This window comes from Schistocerca americana, chromosome 4 (genome assembly GCF_021461395.2).
Source record: "Schistocerca americana isolate TAMUIC-IGC-003095 chromosome 4, iqSchAmer2.1, whole genome shotgun sequence".
Classification (NCBI taxonomy): Eukaryota; Metazoa; Arthropoda; class Insecta; order Orthoptera; family Acrididae; genus Schistocerca; species Schistocerca americana.
In genome coordinates, this window is record NC_060122.1 from 274,495,774 (window position 1) to 274,516,649 (window position 20,876).

The 20,876-nt window shown below is 38.0% G+C and overlaps 1 protein-coding gene across 4 annotated transcripts in view; it reads left to right on the forward strand.

Moving 5' to 3' along the window:
* Window positions 1-10,130: 10,130 nt before the first annotated feature.
* LOC124612727 (major facilitator superfamily domain-containing protein 12-like) overlaps window positions 10,131-20,876 on the forward strand; it is a 61,158-nt gene continuing 50,412 nt past the window's right edge. The window contains exons 1-2 of one of the 4 annotated variants that reach the window (XM_047141096.1): window positions 10,131-10,355; window positions 11,224-11,320. The gene's annotated coding sequence lies outside the window, so the exon portion shown is untranslated. Of the gene's footprint in view, window positions 10,356-10,491; window positions 10,559-10,797; window positions 10,825-11,223; window positions 11,321-20,876 lie in introns of those variants that run through there. The other 3 variants (XM_047141095.1, XM_047141097.1, XM_047141098.1) reach the window with 3 other exon arrangements.

Here is a 20,876-nt window from a genome sequence, read left to right on the forward strand (position 1 = left end):
AGATTACACCAGCATTATTAATAAAGTCCTTATCTAAAATGTTAATGGATAGCTCATCTAGTTTACTTAATAAGCCTTGAATGTTCTGATGGAAAACAGCAAATTTATTAGCACTGGCTGGAGATTTGGGGTGGTTGATTCGGTTAGTCTCTCTTAAAGTATTAACATTAGGCTTACTTGGAGATGTAGTTATGACACAATTTTCCTTTCCTTGTGATGATACCATAAAAAATTCTCACTACAAACTGCAGCTACTGATGATTACAGTATGACCGGGGGATGTAATGTACAAGGGAACTGAGGTTTTCTCTAAAGTCTTAAATTATATCAAGAGATGAGTGGGGTGAGTGATAGAAGGATCCAGTTATCATTTTATGCCCATCCCTGACACTGAGTCTTGCCCAAACAATCTCACATGAAGCTTCAGTTTCTACCTCTGTGGATTTGAATTTCTTACACATCCTTTGCATAACTATTTTGCCCTCAGTCATCAACTTTCTGTATTTCTTAGCTAAAAATGGGCTGTACCCTAGGTTGTGATCCTGACCACCCTACAGTGGAACATGCTTCAGCTTCTACATAACAAGGGTTTGGCCTGTCAGCTCATGTTTTGGCGTGGCATCAATGGTAACATTGTACATCTTGCCTCGGCCTGCTCTCAGTTTGCTTCCCGTCGGGCAGTCTCATACGTGATGGTCTCTCTGCGGCCTGCACCACAGCACCTATGGTAGTGCATCCATATCGATTTCACAGAACCCTTCCTAAATTCTTCCTGGTTGTTTGTTTTCAATGCTTTCTCTAAATTTCCATACATTATCCACTCTCTTTTGACAACAGCTGTGGCTATGTCTGCCTCTTTAGTTGAGTGGTTTTATTGCTGGCAGGGTTGGATATTTTCTACACTCGGGGTCTGGGTGTTGCATTGTTCTCATCATCATTTCATAATCATCAACATGCAAGTTGCCCAATGTGGCATCAACTGAAAAGACTTGCAACTCAGTGGTTGAACTTCCCCATATGGGGACTCCTGGCCATCAATGCCATATGATCATTTCATATATTTCATTTCATTTCAGCCACTCCAAATCTGTGGTTGTTTACTGATGGTGCTGAGGTATCCGGGAAGGTGTCAAAGTTAAGTGGCTGTAGGAGAAAACAAGGTGACTTAGATAAAATTTCCAATTGGTGTGGTGAATGGCAGATAGCTCTAAATGTAGAAAAATGTAAGTTAATGCACATGAATAGGAAAACCAAACCCATAATGTTTGGATAGAACATTAGTAGTGTCCTGCTTAACACAGCCACTTCATTTAAATATCTAAGTATAACACTGTAAGGTGATATGAAGTAGAATGAGCATATGAGGATTGTGAGAGAGAAGGCAAATGGTAAACTTTAGTTTACAGGGATAATTTTAGAAAGTGTGGTTCATTTGTATATGAGACACATATAGGACACTAGAGTGAAATATTCTTGAGTACTGGTCAAAAGTCTGGAGTGCCCACAAGGTCATATTAAAAGAAGGCATTGAAACAGTTCATAGTTGGGCTACTAGATTTGTTACGAGTAGGTTCAAATGACATGTAAGGATTATGGAGATGCTTTGGGAAATCAAATACAGGTCTCTCAAGGGAAGGTGACATTCTTCTCAAGGAACACTACTGAGAAAATTTAGACAATCAGCATTTGAAGCTGACTGCAGAACTACCAACACACATTTCACATAAGGACCATGAAGATAATACAGGAAATTAGGGCTCATATGGAGGTGTATAGACAGGTCTATTGTCCTTGCTCTATTTGAGAGTGGAACAGGAAACGTAAAGGCTTGACTGGTACAAAGTACTCTCCACCATGCATGATACAGTGGCTTGCAGAGTATGTTTGCAGATGTAGATTTGTGCACACAGGATGGCATCTGCCATGCTGTCTACTGGAGCCCTCCTCCCTAAAAGAGCAGTGTAGCAGCCTCTCGCTCTCATATTGTGTTCATATTTGCAACTGCTTGTGTCAGTACCTGGACTGTCTCAATGTCTGTTTTTATGTTCTCAACTGCTGCCCACTCGCATGTGAAAGAAGAATAGCCTTTGTTTCATTGTGGCCATACTGTTATTTGTATCATACACGATGCTTGCTGTCCATGTATATTAATGACCACGTGGGCAATACTAATAGTAACCTCAGACTTTTAGCAGATGATGCAATTATCTGTAGTGAAGCATTGTCTGATAGAAACTGCATAAATATTCAGTCAGGCCTTGATAATATTCTAAAGTGGTGCAAATATGAACAGTTTGCTTTAATGTTCAAAACTGTGCACTTCACAAACAAAAGAAAATAGTATCCTATAACTATAATATCAATGAGTCACAGTTAGAATCGGCCATTCCTGGAAACAGACAACTTATACAACTATCTCAGTGTAGCACTTTGTAGGGATATGAAATGAAATGATCACATGCACTCAGTCACGGGTGAAGCAGATGGTAGTCGTCTAATTATTGATAGCATACTGGGAAAGTGCAATCAGTTTACAAAGGAGATTGCTTACCAATCACTTGTGTGACCCGTTCTGGAATATTGCTCAAGTGTGTATCAAATAGCGACCAACAGAGGATACTGAACGTATTACTTTGGAATTAATTAAGGGCTGGCTTTGCTAACATGTTTCCGACTAGAGCCAAATAGATGCTTTAAGAATACTAGCATTTCGTCTTCCGTATGTTTACAATTATTACAGAATTTATAATTGTTTATATGTCAACAATAGAATTTAAGTTATTATTATGAAAAAATTACTGATTTCACCCAATAATGAAAGATACTAACTAGTAATAGTCAAAATAAATTAGAAAATCAATGACATGCATCTTCAAGAGCTAGCTCACTCTCTTCAGCATCTCTGTGACACTCTCCCACAGGTCAAACAACCTTTGACCATTCATGCTGGTCCTAGAAGGCCATATTCGATATGAAACCAAAATTGTTGAGAATATATAGTATTTAGATGAAATCAAATCACAATACATGCCACACACAGTCCGGTAGCAGTATATTTTCTTTTTCAGTCTGCTGTTGTTCTAACATAAAATGTACAGTTTGCTAAACAGTTAATGGTAGTGTTCATAATATCATTAATAAAGAGGTAGCTTTTTAAAATAAAATTGGAAATAAGTGTATTTTGTCTAGAAAATAACACAACTTTGGATCTTAGGCCTTGTCATTTTTCTGCATTTCCTTAGTCATTTAGAATAATCTCACCCAATAACAAGTATTCAAACTTTACTGAGTTGAAGTTGCAATTAAACTAAATACAGAATTAAATTATTTATTTTGTTATTAAGGGGAGTTAGGAAAAAACATTTTTTTCATGTTTTCGGATTTTTATCTCATTATAAAATTTGCAATTTTCCAAATAAAACGATATATATATCACTTATAAGCTCACATGGGAAGTATTTTATGTATTTTTTTAAATATAATCCACACTGGTTGAAAATGTTAAAATTTTTATGTGTGTTACTTCAAGATCTAGTATCAGTAATTTTTTATATAGAAGGCTGTGGACTGCTGTGTTGTATATGTTAAATTACGTGTTTGTATTTGTCATGTCCAGAAGAGGATGGGCACCAGGTTGAGAAAGTTGAAACAAAGTCTGAGAGACAAGAAACTTTCTGATGATAAAACCATAAGAGGCAGGCTGACAGACAAAATGATTTATGAACTACAGCAGTATTATGGGATGGCCATTAGAAATAATACTGAGGGTTTGTTGAAAATGAAGCAGGCAGTATGGGCTACCTTCTTCCACAGACTGTCAACTGATGAAAAACCAGTACATCACCTTTGCCCTCCTGGATTCGATTCATGGTGCAATTACTGCAATTCCATCCCAGCAGCAGTCATGGATATCATAAAACCTATTTACAGAGACCTGGCAAATTCTGAAATTCAGACTCAAAATCCCAATGAGTCATTCAATAATCTTATATGGACTCGCCCACCAAAAAATGTTTTTGTGGGTTGAAGACACTTAAGTGGGGGGTCAGTGATGCTGTTATTGCTTTTAATGATGGCAACATTGGCAGGGTGAAAGTGCTACAGCATATGAGAATTAATTCTGGAGCAAACTGCATCAGAGAACTTGTACAGATGGACAAGGTTCACATTGATAAAGCAGAGTGAGCAGCACAATTGGCCACTAAGGAGTCCAGAAAGAAGAAAAAACTTGGAAAAAGATCAAGAGGGTGATATACAGTATGGTGCAGGATGCTTCTGAGTGACTAAAAATAAAAAATTAAGCCTATATAAAGTGAGTTACAGTCTTTTGAAACTTTAGAAGCCACTTCTGAAAGTTAACATTTTCTGTTGCATTTTCCTCCATATCTCAGAAACCACTTTGAGTACAGTATTCAAATTTTCATGGAGTAATAACATACATATGCTGAGTCTATTGAACTAAGATAAGACCATAATGTAATGTATAATTAAAATTATTTAGGATAACATAAAAAAGGTACACAAAATTTTAACCATGTAATTAAAAAAATGTATTTCCGAAAGCAGTGGCTGAAATGCAATTATTGTAGTTCAGTAGACTCAGAACATAAAGTTTAATGTCCTGTAAAGGTTTCATGTCAATGGCTACAGCGGTTCCTGAAATACAAGGGAAGCCAAGTCACTAAATTTAACATTGTTGGGATACGGCGTTCCAGCTCCCCTTAAGCTACAGCGTGTCTACCAACCTTAAAATTAGGCACTATAAGGCAGACTAATAGAATTAATACCTTTTGGATCCACTGGTTTTTACATTAAGAGAAGCACTAAAGGGATTCTTGGTGTCTTCATCATTCTGACCACCAGGTATATATATATAAATAAAAAACTGCAATCTATCAAAAAAAAAAAAAAAAAAAAAAAAAAAAAAGGGGGCAAGATACCTGCAATCTATCCACATACACCCCATAGCAGGGTAAGTGTGGGCACTGGCTGAAATTGTGTGGGATAAAAGTACACTGTATATTTTTGATAGAAATGCAAAATGAGGCCAAATCCCCCCCTCCCAGAAAAAAGAAATAAGGTTTATTTATTTCTTAGTAAATGTCATACATATCAAAATTACCCTATCATTTTTGTTTCTTTACAAGTATTGCGCATTTCAAAAATAACACTAAACAGCAGGATCCTCCCACCCCTTTGTGTGAAAGTTGTTTTTGTGGAAGCTAGGTGACAGGTAATATCAGACATTCTCACTACTGACTTACCTGGCACAATAGTGAATATAAATCCAGAACCTTTTTCTGCAGATAGGTAACATACGTTTCCCCTTTCCCAACTGTATTTTCTTTCGCAGCATCTCTCATCCTCAGACTGCAGTGTACTGAATGAAAGGGTTTCTGATTCATTGTCTATATCATCACTGGTTTTATTTTCTGCTGAAACTTTCAATTACTTCTTGCTCAGGAATGAGGTTTTCTATAAAGCTGGTCCTGTTTTGCCACCCACTGCTGCTTCCAATTCATCTTTGACTGGAGCATTAGTGTAAACTGAAGATTTATTTTACCTTGATTTTGCTTATACCCTCACAGCTCTTAAGAATGGTCTAGTCTTCAAGAATCAGTATTTCAATTAGGTTTGGACCTGAAGTGGAAGGTACAACATCACACAAAGTTGCAGGTTCCACAGTAGGAAGTGTATCACATCTCAGTTTAGAGGCTCCTGGCTGCTCAGTTACTTCTGATGGCCTAAAATATTCTTCATTGAATGTCAATTTATTGATTGGCCACAATACAGGCACACTGAAGCCAGATGTGACGTATTTGGTTAGGGTTAGTGCAGGGGGATAAAGGAGAGTGGAAATGCTACTGTGTCCCATCAGACACAGTGATCTCTGAAATAGTGACTGGGCGACCAAGACACATTCTCATCCAGTCAGCTATTGCTATTCTTAGGGACCCCTTAAACAGACCAAATACAATGATATTTAGTGGCTGCAGCCTATGAGAACAATGTTGGTACAGTGAGTCCAGTATCCCTGCTCATATTGTTAATATCAATGCTGATGTGAATCGCATTGTTGTCCAGAAGTATGAGGAGGCAATTGTCTTTTGTACAATACATCTGCTTAGCTAGGCCCTACTCTCCTTTTTGATGAAAACTTCTTTCAACGCTCTCTGAACTTTTTCTTCATTAATATTAGCCATGACAGTTTTGTGGGTATGTATTCCTCACCATGTACAATATAGATAATTTACTTAAAATGATTTATAAAAGTGAAGTTATGTAACTAAAAGATAGAGTCTGTTTTACAACAGGACTGGGTTAACTGTAAGCACTCTCCACTCTCCACTCTCATCCCTCTTTAACTGTCCATACTTGCCCCAAAGGCCATGGGGCCATTTTCGGTGTTGTTGTTGTTGTGCTCTTCAGACCTGAGTTTGGTTCGATGCAGCTCTCCATGCTACTCTATCCTTGCAAGCTTCTTCATCTCCCAGTACCTACTGCAACCTACATCCTTCTGAATCTGTTTAGTGTATTCATCTCTTGGTCTCCCTCTATAAGTTTTACCCTCCACGCTGATCTCCAACACTAAATTGGTGATCCCTTGATGCCTCAGAACATGTCCTACCAACCGATCCCTTCTTCTAGTCTAGATGTGCCACAAACTCCTCTTTTCCCCAATTCTATTCAATACTTCCTCATTAGTTATGTGATCTACCCATCTAATCTTCAGCATTCTTCTGTAGCACTACATTTCGAAAGCTTTTATTCTCTTCTTGTCCAAACTATTTACTGTCCACATTTTACTTCCATACAATGCTACACTCCAAACAAATACTTTCAGAAACGACTTCCTGATACTTAAATTTATACTCGATATTAACAAATTTCTCTTCTTTAGAAACGCTTTCCTTGCGATTGCCAATTTACATTTTATATCCTCTCTACTTTGACCATCATCAGTTTTTTTGCTCCCCAAATAGCAAAACCCCTTTACTATTTTAAGTGTCTCATTACCTAATCTAATTCCTCAGCATCACCCGACTTAATTCAACTACATTCCATTATCCTTGTTTTGCTTTTGTTGATGTTCATCGTATATCCTGCTTTTAACCACTGCCCATTCCGTTCAACTGCTCTTCCAAGTCCTTTGCTGTCTGACAGAATTACAGTCATCAGGGAACCTCAAAGTTTTTCTTTCTTCTCCATGGATTTTAATACCTACTCTGAATTTTTCCTTAGCTTACTTTACTGCTTGCTCAATATACAGATTGAATAACACTGGGGAGAGGCTAACAACCCTGTCTCACTCCCTTCCCAACCACTGCTTCCCTTTCAAACCCCTCGACTCTTATAACTGCCATCTGGTTTCTGTATAACTTGTAAATAGCCTTTCGCTCCCTGTATTTTACTCCTGCTACCTTCAGAATTTGAAAGAGAGTATTCCAGTCAAAATTGTCAAATCTTTCTCTAAGTCTACAAATGCTAGAAACATAGATTTGCCTTTCCTTGATCTATCTTCCAAGATAAGTCGTAGGGTCAGTATTGCCACACATGTTCCCACATTTCTACGGAATCCAAACTGATCTTCCCTGAGGTCGGCTTCTACCAGTTTTTCCATTTGTCTGTAAAGAATTTGCATCCGTATTTGGCAGCTGTGACTTATTAAACTGATAGTTCGGTAATTTTCACATCTGTCAACACCTGCTTTCTTTGGGATTGGAATTATTATATTCTTCTTGAAGTCTGAGGGAATTTCGCCTGTCTCATACACCTTGCTCACCAGATGGTAGAGTTTTGTCAGGACTGGCTCTCCCAAGGCTGTCAGTAGTTCTAATGGAATGTTGTCTACTCCTGGGGCCTTGTTTCGACTCAGGTCTTTCAGTGTTCTATCAAACTCTTCACGCAGTATCATATCTCCCATTTCATCTTCATCTACATCCTCTTCCATTTCTATAACATTGCCCTCAAGTACATTGCCCTTGTATAGACCCTCTATATACTCCTTCCACCTTTCTGCTTTGCCTTCTTTGCTTAGAACTCGGTTTCCATCTGAGCTCTTGATATTCATACAAGTGCTTCTCTTTTCTCCAAAGGTCTCTTTAATTTTCCTGTAGGCAGTATCTATCTTACCCCTAGTGACATAAGCCTCTACATCCTTACATTTGTCCTCTAGCCATCCCTGCTTAGCCATTTTGAACTTCCTGTCGATCTCATTTTTGAGACGTTTGTATTCCTTTTTGCCTGCTTCATTTACTGCATTTTTGTATTTTCTCCTTTCATCAATTAAATTTAGTATCTCTTCTGTTAGCCAAGGATTTCTACTAGCCCTCATCTTTTTACCTACTTGATCCTCTGCTGCCTTCACTATTTCATTCCTCAAAGCTACCCATTCTTCTTCTACTGTATTTCTTTCCCCCATTCCTGTCAATCATTCCCTTTCGCTCTCCCTGAAACTCTGTACAACCTCTGGTTCTTTCAGTTTATCCAGGTCCCATCTCCTTTAATCCCCACATTTTTGCAGTTTCTTCAGTTTTAATCTACAGTTCATAACCAATAGATTGTGGTCAGAGTCCATATCTGCCCCTGGAAATGTCTTACAATTTAAAACCTGGTTCCTAAATCTCTGTCTTACCATTATATAATCTATTTGAAACCTGTCGGTATCTCCAGGCTTCTTCCATGTATGCAACCTTCTTTTATGATTCTTGAACCAAGTGTTAGCTATGATTATGTTATGCTCTGTGCAAAATTCTACCAGGCGGCTTCCTCTTTCATTTCTTAGCCCCAATCGATATTCACCTACTACGTTTCCTTCTCTTCCTTTTCCTACTGTCGAATTCCAGTCACCAAATGATTATTAAATTTTCGTCTCCCTTCACTACCTGAATAATTTATTTTATCTCATCATACATTTCATTAATTTCTTCATCATCTGCAGAGCTAGTTGGCATATAAACTTGTACTACTGCAGTAGGCGTGGGCTTCATTTCTATCTTGGCCACAATAATGCATTCACTATGCTGTTTGTAGTAGCTTACCCGCACTCCTATTTTTTTATTCATTATTAAACCTACTCCTGCATTACCCCTATTTGATTTTGTATTTATAACCCTGTATTCACCTGACCAAAAGTCTTGTTTCTCCTGTTCCTATCGATATGAAACCAAAATTGTTGGGAATGTATAGTATTTAGATGAAACGATATATGACAAGAAGATAGCCCACTGTTCATACATTCATCAAACGCATGTTCTGAAATTTTTGGTAATAACATTTTGGACTAATCTTGAAATTTGTTTACCACAAAAATCGAAGGCGAAAGGACTAAAATGCAACAATACTCGGGCAAGCACCAAATTGTGTACGCTTGTTTTTCTACATACTGAGGAACTACCATCATGAGCAAGCAAAAATTTCGATGTTCATTTCATCAAAATTATTTTGTTTCAATCTTACCCCACTTTACCCATCCCTATGTTTAATTCACGTACGGTACTTCTCTTTTGTTGTATGCAGTTGCATAACTCTATTATGCCTGCATTGCAATATTGACGCTATTTGTTCAGTAATGACTTGATGTGGTAATAAAAGAGTAGCCTAATAATCTAAACAAATTTCGTAGGCAACTGGGCAAGCGTTCTTTTCTTTTTATTTTAATAGCAGTTAGGGGCACTTCAATGGTGTTACAAACGAAACTGCGCGAATAACATTGAATGATGTAGTGGGTGCATTGAGGCAGGAAAACAAACTCTTAATTCTGAATATAGTGATGCCTTCCTGCCTGGTAATAATAACAGAGGTTTCCTTATATTACATAACTTTGCAGCCGCGCGTTAACATTATCACCCATCAACCAAGATACTAGTAAAGCAGATGGCTTCAAGGTTGCAACTTCTACGGTTGGGTTGTAGTGACTGAAACAAATCATTGAGGATAAAAAGCCCTATTTTTGCTATCACAGCTGTTGTTTCGCTACCCCTACTGCCTCAACGTAATCATGAAGTGGAAAAAGATTTTTCCACACTATACGGCTAGCCAAAGACGCTATACCATATCGCTAGTGGTCCACTACAGCGCAGTTTACGCAGAATAAAACATCCTTGGTCCCAATGACAGCTCAAGTTCCCTGTGACACAGGGATGACTAATTTCCCAACCGGTGTTTGTTGTCCGATAAGAAATCCTGTGACTAATGTCACATCAACTCTTTCATCACCGTGTGTGAATAGTGCTAGTGACCATTTGTTCACGGTATTTGATCGGTAGCACAATGACAGTATTCTAAACGCGGAAACTAGGTAGAAACAACTGACGCGAACATGATTTTATTTGAGCGCTGTATCCGTAAGTTTCGTAAGTTATTTTAGTTTTTTCGCTTCTAAATGCATTGTTTACAAAATCGGAATATTAATTAGGTTACTAGGTCGAAAGGACAAGAATGGAATTGATAACTGCATGCATGTTATCGTTCTTGGTAACAGTGTGCGCCACCAAGGACAAGCGTGTTGCATCAGGCTAGAAATTTTGCGCGTTGTGTTAAGATGTTAACCCGTTATGTACGTATCGAATTTTTAATTTGTCTACGGCGGCATAAATTTGAATAAGAGATATATCTGCGTTGGTGTTGTAGCGGGAGAAAGTGTACTAACACATCACTCTTCTTGATTAATACTATTATACCTTATCGCTGTATTAGGCCTATAAGAAATTCCGGATATTGTGGGTGTTATATTCGGTGTCTTCAGAGTAATGTGTTTTGTTAGCGATGCGCTGCAGCTGAAAGTTTTCGGATTTCTTCCATTGGAGAGTATTCGCACTATCAGTATGGAACACGTTTCATTAAAACACTTAATATACTGAACGTTCTAATCAGCAGGAACTGTAGACTTTTAAATTGCAGTGAAACAGACTGATGACCCTCTAGTCCTTCTCGCGAATCTGTTCAATATATGGCTCTCTGTTCCGCCTCTGGATTAAGTTATGTAAAAACCCCAATGTCTCCGTCAGGTAGTGGCTGCTGGTTACTGTGGGCAGGTTGTTGAATTTGCAAAATGTGATACAGTGGCACTGTAGAGATTCATATATTGAAACCTCAAGCAAGTTTATGTACACGTACCAGAACAGTTAACACTAGAGGCTTATGCATGCCCCTTGAACAACAATTACTGTAGAAACATAAAAACTTAACATCAGTATAAAATATAATTATCTTATTTTGCAGGGTTGCTGCTGTCATAATTATGAATCTGCAGATTTTTACACACAGTTCAGCACTAATTTGACGCCATAGTATTAAAGAATTCCCTACTTGAACCAAGGTATGTTTCTGCTATAGTAATTTTATTTATATACCGATATTGTAAAACATGTAAAAGATGGTATTCCACATTACCTGAACACAGAGAAATAATAATTCGAAAAGAATATTGCCAAATAGTCATTTTTTGTGTAATTAACTATGCTGTAAGCCACATGTATGACTGCCATATATATTAATGACGTACATCTCTGTTTTCATGAAGATGCAAAGACAATTCATTTTGCTAATGATACAGGTACAGCAATTACACCCAACAAACAAGAATTTCCTGAGGAAATTGTAAACAATGTCTTTCAGAAAATTATTAAGTGGTTCTCTGCAAATAGATTCTCACTAAGTTTTGAGAAAACACAGTATATACATTTCTGTACAGTGAATGGCATAACAACATTGGTAAACATAGACGTTGAACAGAAGTCTGTTGCTAAGACAGAATATTCAAAATTTCTGAATGTGTGTATTAATGAGAAACTGAACGTGAAAAAACGCATTGATAAAGTGCAGAAATGGTTAAGTTCAGTTACTAATGCTATAACAGTTATTGAAAATTTCGGTGATAAACATATCAATAAATTAGTGTACTATGCCTATTTTCATTCACTTCTTTGACATGGCATGTTTTGGGGTAATTCATCACTAAGAGAAGAAATATTTGTTGTACAAAAGTGTATAATGAGAATAATAGTTGGAGCCCTCCCTGGATCACCTTGCAGACATATATTTAAGGATCTCAGGATATTCACAGTACCTTCACAATACATATATTCACTTATGAAGTTTGTTATTAATAATCCATCCCAGTTCAAAAATAATAGCAAAGTGCATAGCTACAACACTAGAAGAAAGAATGATCTTCACTATTCTGGTTAATAAATCTGACTTTGGCACAGAAACGGGTGTGTTATGCTGCCAAAAAATCTTTAGTCATTTACCAAATAGCTTTAAAAGTGTGACAGATAGCCAACCAACATTTAAAAACAAGTTAAAAGAATTTCTGAATACAACTCCTTCTCCTGAATAGGTGAATTTTTAGATATGAAGTAGTAACTGCAAATAAAAAAATATATATCATGTAAAGAAAACTTACGTTAAACAGATGCATTTAACATCATTACAAAATGTTGCATTCATGGTGTTTGGAACAAGTATTAATGAAGTCACACTTTTATTCATTTGTACAATATTGTGTGATTTATTTACTTCATTAAATTAGGGTAATACTCGTAATTTTCTCACAGATCTGTGTACCGTAGAGACCAATTAAAGTGGTGGATATGGCTTCTGTCACTTAAATTCATTGACTATTAATAGGTATTATACAATTACCGTATCCTTATAAAAGTAACCTTACCTTTATTTCCCTTAAGCAGCTGATGATGAAATACAGAAATTTTAGATCTGAACAAAAGATATTGGTTTGAACCATGGCTCTCCCAGATGAGTCTTGTCTCTTAACTAGTGTGCCACCCCACATAGTTTTTATTACGGACTGTTGCCTTTCTGGCTTGTTTTTGCTCTAAAAGTTTAATGTTGAAGCAAAACACTATAGTACTGTTATATGAATCACATAGTGGTTTATCCTCATACTTTTTATAATGACTGTACAATGTATTTACTATAATACTTGTGGGAGACTTGTTAATTATGTATTACAGTTTTTCTAAATTTATCTTGTATGGACCTCAGCCTATGCAACAGATCAATGTTACCACAACCTTTGGTTTGTACTCATTTTTGTTGGCATCACCATTTCTCGAACTGTAACCTTCTAAGCTGTGCTATAGATCAGTGTGTCACCATTCATATAGTTATTACAATAACTGCAGTGTTGTTAACATCAATTTCATTAATTACACAACATCCTTGTTGAATGGGAATAATATTGAAACAGAAATGTGGTTATGGTAGGGCTACATAAGGGGAGAGAGTCCCTGCAGCATCTCTCTAATACTTGTGGTTCGAACCTACTGGTTATAAATCTAGCAGCCTGCCTCTGAATTGCTTGTCTCTTTCTTTAATCCAACTTGATGGGTACCCCAAACATTTGAGCAGTACTCAATAATAGGTCACACTAGCAGTGGCCACATAGATTCAGTCAGTACTGTGTTAGTCTTCCATCAGTTTTAGACTGGTCTTAAGTTAGTCCTCGGTGGGGTTTTGTGATGATAAATCTGTGTATCTTTGTAGAAATAAATAGGTAAAAGATGAAATGCAATTAGTTGGGTAAATTGTTTAATAATTTGTGAACCACAAAAATTGTCTTCATAATGCTAGATGTGGATACCAGACATATTTAAAAAATGAGGGTGATTATATTTGAAGAGCTGCATCACCCATCTGACAAAAGGCATATACGAGAGTTAAGTCAAAACTGTTCCCAGGAGTGTCATAACATTTTTAAGTGCTCACCATGAGGTATAATGTGAAGGAAAGTGGGTGTGCCAGCTGCTGGGTCTATGCAACCAATGAGAGAGCAACGGACAGATGACTTGTTTTGAAGTAAGAGACATGAGAGTATTATTACATTCTCATGTCAATATACCACAACCTCTGAAGTCTTATACACATTTGCAAGCAACAGAAACTATTTTAACAACCAAGTTTATTAATTGAAGCTGTGCTGCCATAATTTGTGACATATTTGAAAAAAAGTGAAATATTTGTTATCATAGTGAAAAATGGGGAATAGTTTATTTTCTGGCAAAACTTATATGTTGTCAACCTGTGAGCAGTAGAGAAACACCACCTTGACTGCCGTTGACCCTGATCGTGACATAAGGTAAAGCTGTTGACAGAAACACTGGTTCACATGGACAGAAGGGAGGCAGCTGGGAGAAGTGGAGGGGGAAGCTGTGATGATAAAGATCAGAGGTGTAACGTCTTCTTGAATACAGCATGATTTTGGATCAGTGTCAGGTTGTACGTATTGTATTGTGTGTTAACCGGGGACCTAGAAACGACGGAGAGGCTCCGTCCCTGCCGCAGCCGCAGTGGTCCACAACCCCACAGTGACTACCGCAGTCCACTTCACCCCTCCGCCGCCCTACGTCGAACCCAGGGTTATTGTGCGATTCAGCCCCTGGTGAACCAGCCCCCTGTGGACCCTATATCTCTGACATCAATCTGTTGTAAAATTTTGGAACCAGATTTTTGCTCACGTATCATGGCATTTCTGGAAATCCAGAATCTACTCTGTAGGAATCAACAACGATTTCAGAAACAGCGATCGTGTGAGACCCAACCCGCTTTATTTGTTCACGAGATCCAGAAAATATTAGATACAGGCTCCCAGGTAGATGCCATTTTCCTTGGCTTCCGGAAGGTGTTCGATACAGTTCCGCACTGTCGCCTGATAAACAAAGTAAGAGCCTATGGAATATCAGACCAGCTGTGTGGTTGGATTGAAGAATTTTTAGCAAACAGAATACAGCATGTTGTTCTAAATGGAGAGACGTCTACAGATGTTAAAGTAACCTCTGGCATACCACAGGGGAGTTTCATGGGACCATTGCTTTTCACAATATATATAAATGATCTCGTATATAGTGTCGGAAGTTCCATGCGGCTTTTCGCGGATGATGCTGTAGTATACAGAGAAGTTGCAGCATTAGAAAATTGCAGCGAAATGCAAGATGATCTGCAGTGGATAGGCACTTGGTGCAGGGAGTGGCAACTGACCCTTAACATAGACAAACTTAATGTATTGTGAATACATAGAAAGAAGGATCCTTTATTGTATGAGTATATGATAGTGGAACAAACACTGATAGCAGTTACTTCTGTAAAATATCTGGGAGTATGTGTACAGAACGATTTGAAGTGGAATGATCATATAAAATTAATTGTTGGTACGGCAGCTGCCAGGTTGAGATTCGCTGGGAGAGTCCTTAGAAAATGTAGTCCATCTACAAAGGAGGTGGCTTACAAAACACTCGTTCGGCCTATACTTGAGTATTTCTCATCAGAGTGGGATCCTTACCAGGTCGGGTTGACAGGGGAGATAGAGAAGATCCAAAGAAGAGCGGTGCGTTTCGTCACAGGGTTATTTGGTAAGCATTCACTGATCAGCTTCCAGCACAATACAGAGTGTTCAGAAATTTCCATTACAAACTTCTAGGACTTGTAGAGGGGGAGTGGGTATATAATATTTTGAATAGGAACCTCTGTTCAGAAATGTACATTTTCTGTTTTAAGATGGTTTCAATTCAGATGTGTAATGTATCCAGATCTGGTGAAGGAAACAGAAAAGTCTGAGTTACTTGTCTTGCTATGTGGTAGGGTAGTCAGAATTATGTCAGGTGATTGCCTGATGTCACCGATGTGAAAGCTATTCAATGCCTGTGCGTTTCCAATACAGTAAACATGGTTCAGTACATTTTTTGAAATACTTTATTCTTGTGTGTGGTAAAGCTTGAGGTAAGGCTAGAGCTGCTAGTTCATTGTATCATGAACTTTTCCTCAGTAAAGCATGCTGTTGCACAAACTTTTTGTCCAAGTTATGCAGTGGCTCTGAGAAATAAGTACCCGCACCGTGAGGAGACAAGACTGTGATGTTCCATGACTACACTGCATGCCCGAATATGAAGATGATATACTGAATCACATTGAAGAGAACCTTTGGAGTGCTAAAGCAGTTACATGTGCATTGGGTGTTAGTCACAGTATTATCTGGGACATTCTTATGAGCTACAATTATATCCGTACCACGTACAATGGGAACATGGTATGGGCCCAGCTGATTTTCTAAAATGTGTTGCCTACTGCATGTGGTTCCTGCACTGAAACAGCCATGTCTTGGCAGACGAAAACCCTTGTCACACACATTCAGGGATTTCAGTACGGGTTTGGTGGGCAGGTATTCTGGACGGTCATGTGATTAGGCTATACCTCGTTCCATTCAACCTAACTGGTCCTGCATACTTGACTTTCCTACAAAATGTATTGGACCAGTTCTTGGAAGATTTGCAACTGAATGTCTGTCAGGAAGTGTGGTTTCAGCATGATGGTGCACCACCTCACTTGTCATGTGCGGATCGAAGACATCTCAACAAACAGATATGGTGAAAGACGGATAAGTAGAGGTGGTCCAACCACATTGTTGCTGTGATTGCCAGATTTAACTCCTATGGAGTACTTCTTGTAGGATCATTTGCAAAGTTTAATTTACGAAACTCTTGTATAGACACTGAGGAAGATCTGCTGGCAAGAGTTCAGGCCACTGCAGTAGAAATTGAAGAGACACCAGGTGGGATATTGTGTGTGTGTGTGTGTGTGTGTGTGTGTGTGTGTGTGTGTGTGTGTGTGCGTGCGTGCGTGCCTGTGTATGTGATCATGATTTGTAGGTACAATGTCTCTAACAAACTTGGTGGTTGCCACATTGAGGCATTGTTGTAATGCACCGGTACTATTCTGTACATACAGTATGCTGGATTCTTTTTTGTTTTGGAATAATGTAAACAGGTAATGCTTCAGTGTCAATGTAAAATGATATGCTTAAGTGATAAATGGATGTTTTCTTAAATTTTCTTTCGAATTGTTACCTAACGATTTTACTGCATCACACTTAGTTCAATTCCTAAAGCAGAAGTGGATGAGTTAAACACCTAAATTGAAACTGCCTTAGAATGGAAATGGTACATTTCTGGACATGGGTTCCTATTCAGAATATTATGTACTCACTCCCCACTAGGACTCCTAAAAGTTTTTACTGGAAATATCCAAACATCCTGTACAAGGGTCACTTTTGATTTATTAGGGTGTAGTTTAAGACCCAGGTTTTGTACCCATTGTGATACTGAACAAACTGATACAAAAAAGCATATTATAAATATTAATTCCCACCATTGTTTTACTGACTGTTTCTTTTTCAATGCACACTGTGGTCTACAGATGGACTATTCAGAACTCTTTTATCACATTAAACTGTTGACTGCATTGTAAATAAGCACAATGAACTCTGAATACAATTAAAAACAAATTGTATCATTGTTGATGTTTGACCTTCCTAGTTAAAGAGTCTAAAGAAGTCTGAAGTTTTTAGGCTTAAAGAACTGTGTCCAGCCACTAACAGCTTTACAGGTGTAACAGTAGCAATAATGTTTGTAGCATTGTAGTAACCATTGTGTCTATGAAGTGATGCAGTTCCCATCTACCCCCTTCATATCCTCATGTTAACGTTTTACTATTTGTTATTACCTTGTTTAAATTCTAATTTAGTTGTTGCTCAAAACAAAACGCTGATGGAATAGTACCAATACTGCATGCGAAGGCCGTAACTTGTTTTTGCTGCTCCGCTCTTCTCCACAAGGCAGCCAATGTTTTGGGCAATGCTTCTTCCTTTTGCTCTCACACCACATCCTATTAAGCAGTCAAGACAAGTTCATAAAGTAGTAGTTGCGGTGTCAAGACTGTATATGTAGTCAGGCAGCACCTGCAGTTACTTGAGTAGTCTGTTCTGTTTTAGATGTTCAATTGAATGGTTGAATCTACATCAAAGTTCTCAAATAAGTATTAATGTAATGGATGTAATCCCATTAGAGAAGTATTTACAACAATAAGCTCTGGTATTAAAAATGTTTCTCATTTCTTTGGCTCCATTTAAACATGCATACCAGTAGTTGATTAAAAGAATAACTTCTTTGAGATAGAAAGCAGTTATTTCTTGAGTTTGCAAACCAGGTGTAAATTAAAATGTTTTTTTTCCCTTACTAGAATTTCCTGTTTTCAGTATTGTCTGTGGTGTTGTGAGTTTGATTTGACATGAAGTAGCCTGTAAGCAGTAACAGTGCAACTGCATGGGAACATTTTTTTCATCTATAGTATGTAGGTTTGCAAGACATTAGTTTTGGAAGGCCAGTGAGAGAATTATGTGAGGTACCAGTGAGGATGCAGAAATTGAAATCATTCTGTAATATTCAGTTTGAGGGTTTGGTGTGTTTTGTTATGCAGTTTTCCATGTATTCGGAGCATTGCCTATCTCCCATTAAAATGAAGCACTTTGAGTAATTTACAGCTCAATTACAACATAATGTATAGGTAAAGATTGCAGAGTTTTTATCATAAAGAAACAGAAACGTGCCAAAGAATGCAATTTTTTTACCACAATGGATTTAATATTATTTGTACTAGTTATTGGAAATAAAGTTGTGGTGCAGTACTGATTTGAAGCACATTGTAAGGTGATAGTATGGGAGCTGTTGAAGCCGTGAAATGTGATCTCTTGAGATCCAAAGGCCATCGGTCCCACCTGATGTTAGTCAAAGTCCCAGTGTGGCATGTAGTTTTAATCTGCCAGGAGGGGGGGGGGGGGGGGGGGAGAGAGAGAGAGAGAGAGAGAGAGAGCAGGTAATCAAACATCTTCTCACATTGTGAGGTGCTACTGTAGCTAGGTGAACAACCAAAGAGAAAATGATTGTACAAAGGGCACTAGGAAAGTTTTGCAATACAGCTTTATTTATTTAATTTTTTGAAGTAATTTCCACTATGTGGAATACACCTCCCCATCCTCTGAAACCAGTCTCTAAGCCAGTTCTCCCAAGTTTCTGTAGGAAGAAAGGCACACTCATTGAAGTCCTCATCACTTTAAAACTGCACTCCTTTCAGCTTCATTTTCACATCCAGTAACAGTGCAAAGTCACAAGGAGCTTGGTCTGGATTGGAAGGAGGGTGGTCAAGAAGTTTCAGCACTGTACCCTGCAATATTAGGTACATGCTTTGGTGCAATGAGCTGGAGTGTTGTGATGGATGAAGCAAGTGTCCATTCTTGACTTCGGTCACAGGTTCTTCAAAGATTTGGATGAGTTTGGGCAGGCACTGTTCAGTGTACCAAGTAGCTGTGACTGTCTTGCATGTGTCCAAAACAACATGTTTCACAATTCCTCTCAGTTTGAAAAAGGCTATCATTTTCTTCTTTACTGATAGAGCCAAGTCTCATCACCTGGCGAGATGTTATTCACATACTGAGGTTGTCTTGTAGAAAACTTCTATAACATCTGCCAGCACCAAGTCACACATTGTGTTATCTACTCTTCCATCACTCTGTGGCACTCAGAAAAAAACAAAGTTTCTTTACTGGCAAATGATCATGCAGAATCAAATGAATTGCTGGTGAATTTAGCCCTAAAGTAATTCTCTATCTGCTTATAGGTCTCTAGCATTTTCCTCACAGCATCAATGTTTTCCTCCATAACTGATGATCCTGGCCTCTCAGCATCCTCCAGAGTGAAATTTCCTCTTTGGAACACTCTTTACCACCTGAATATAGTCATATGATGTGGACACACATCACGTAACACAAGAGTGATTTCTTCAAAGCACTGGTCTAGGTTTAAACCACGCGCAAAGTTGTACTGCAAAACTTCCCGAATCTCACTTCATTAACACAGTGCCATACCGAGCACTTAAAACTAACTGTGCTTGTGAGTGACTACGCCCACAGACTTGGCACAGAGGCTACACTGCAGGTATGAAGTATTCTCAGAACACAGCACGATTGGCCTCCTGTGACCTCTTGTTGAATCGTATTGCAAAACTTTCCCAGTACTTTTTGTAGTTTTTGAAGTCCATAAATCATGCCACAGCATCATCAACAGCTTAGAATTAACAGAGGAATGATAGTTTTTATCATGCTCTTACCATTCACTAGATGGTGCTTTAACAGCCATAGAAAGTAATGATATAGGGTGTCTTTACTGTCAGCACAGATGTCTGATAAGGTCCTGTATTTAAATGATAACAAACTGTCGATAGTAAGACTAAATTTTGAATCTAAAGAATTTTCCTACACCCTTCATGACACTATTTTCATGTACGACAGATAATAATATTCCAGGAAATGCAACACTTCCTTCCCTGCTCAAAAAAATTAAAGAAGCATCATTTGACTGAACTAGAGTATGTGCAAATACATAAAAGAAAAATTGCAATGTATTGTGTTGTGACATTGCTGCTTATCGTAAAAGTGTGGTCAGTATGAACATGAGAGGTAGGAGCTAACAGCAGTTGAAGGAATGGTAGAAGGAAATAATCAAATGGTAGATCTTGTTAAGAGTGTATAATACAGATTGTTGACAAGTGATGCAACAATTGTGCTGAAATAAAGAGTACAGTAGGCAAGCAACAGGAATGGAGATATTAATCAGCTCAACCATAAGTCTGGTAACGAAAACCACATGTGAGTGATGCTAGCAAAGAAGGCCATTAAACATCTGCTATCACTTTCTGAAGTGTAGGAAATAGTCTTTGAGCATGACTGGACATGTATGTCAGTGAGAGCCATTTCTATTAAAGGTAGCTATGCCAGAAGACAATTGTCATGTTATGAGCTATTATCCCTTTTGCTGTATGCCTGATCATCATCTGCAGTGTCCTTCTGATATACAACTGGTCATCCATACCATGTGATTCAATTTAAATAACAAGTTGGTAAAGAGCATTCAGTTGGCCTTTCTTTCATGCAGTGCTTTAATTTGGAAACTGGGAGCTTAGAAATTCAAATCATGTTGTGACCTACAGATATGTCATTATGCATGTGCAATCTTAACATACAATAGATG